The sequence below is a fragment of the Papaver somniferum genome, chromosome 2, assembly GCF_003573695.1.
Source record: "Papaver somniferum cultivar HN1 chromosome 2, ASM357369v1, whole genome shotgun sequence".
In the NCBI taxonomy this organism is placed as follows: Eukaryota; Viridiplantae; Streptophyta; class Magnoliopsida; order Ranunculales; family Papaveraceae; genus Papaver; species Papaver somniferum.
Window position 1 is genome coordinate 137,045,245 of NC_039359.1, and position 1,645 is coordinate 137,046,889.

The 1,645-nt window shown below is 41.3% G+C and overlaps 1 pseudogene; it reads right to left on the reverse strand.

Moving 5' to 3' along the window:
• Positions 1–1,009: 1,009 nt before the first annotated feature.
• On the reverse strand, positions 1,010–1,109 carry LOC113354586 (annotated as a pseudogene).
• Between the last annotated feature and the right edge of the window lie 536 nt (positions 1,110–1,645).

A 1,645-nucleotide genomic window follows, 5' to 3' on the forward strand; every position in this document is an offset into this window, starting at 1 on the left:
TCACTTCATTGTCAAACAAGCCTATAATCCAAAGGTACCCTAAGCCCAAAGCCCAAAAGGCTTCATAGTTAACCAACAACAGTTTAGGAGCCCAAAATAGCTAGAAAACTCCAAAACACTCCCAGTCTCTGTGGATCGACCCGTACTTGCACGAGCTACAACTGACGACCGTGCACTTGCGGTATTACTGTAGGCCCGTTTTTATTGCGCTTAATTTTCACACACCTCCGGGCCCACCATGAGGCCTTGGGTATCAAAGCTCCACTGAGCTTCCCTCGCCTTGATTCAACTTACTTTGACTCGGATTGATTCCAGAGGGGTTTACTCAGATTGTAACGAGTTCCTTTTCGAAAGAATAGAAGCTGGTCTAGTGACAATCTAAGTGGAGCCATCATGCTTTTTGTTTGATAGAAATTTAGGTTTGATTTGGTCGAGTCGGCCTTGTTTTGTGTTTGCATAGAATTCCCTTCCTTATTCTGTTGCATGCCTGAACGTAAAAGAGACGCCCTAGGTAGATTTGTTAAAGAGAAACCTAGTAGTTCTAAGCGTCTTGATTACCTCAATTTAGAGTGTCCGATTCGTGAAGAGTCCGTTTTTGAACGTCCGTTTGAAGAGAAAATCCCTGATAGTCCAATAGCGCCAGAAATGGCAACTTTGAAAGCCTTGTTGAATCCTACTAGGACTACTCGTCCCTCGTGTATCAAGTTAACTGAAACTGAAGCAAATTATGAACTTAAGCCTGGAACCTTACAGTTGCTCCCAATCTTTTTAGGAAAATAAAATGAAAACCCCTATTTCCATGTTAGGGACTTTGAGGAAATTTGTAGTACCCTGAAAATTAGAAACCTTGATGATGATGCTTTAAAACTCAGGTTATTCCCATTTTCCTTAAAAGATAAAGCCAAGTCGTGGCTGTATAGTTTGGCTTCCGAATCAATTGAAACCTATGAACAACTTACTTCCGCCTTTTTGAACAAGTTTTTCCCTAGGCACAAAACCTCGTCTATTAGGACGCAAATATGCACGTTTACACAACAGGAGGGAGAATCTTTGTATAGGTATTTGGAAAGGTTCAATGATTTATTAGCCCAATGTCCTCATCATGGTTTAGAAAAGGTTAGGTTAGTTCAGATCCTTTATGAGGGTTTAGATTATCCCACCACAACTACAGTAGAGTCCATGTGTACAGGTGGGTTTGAAAACCAAACAGTTGATAATGTGATGACATACTTGCATGAAATCGCCGAAAAGACCCAACAATGGGAAAGTAATAGGGTACCCCAGAAAACAATTCTTCTAGGCAGAGGAAACGTTAATAGGGTAGAAGAAAGCTACGAATCAGATGCCAAAATTGCTGCTATAGCAAAAAGGTTAGAAGCTTTAGAAGTGGGTCATACTAGTGATAGAATAGAGCCTTTTTGGGAAGGAAATACTGTTGAACAACAAGCCAATGCTCTCTATAATAACACTATGTTTGATAACCGTCAGAAGTTTGACCCATATTCAGAAACCTATAATCCTGGATGGAGAAACCATCCCAACCTTTCGTGGTCTAAGGGCCAGAATCAAGGTCAGTCTAGTAACTCTCAATCTCCCCCAGGTTTTGGCTATACTAAGAATCCTTCAGCCCCGGCACAGTTTCGGA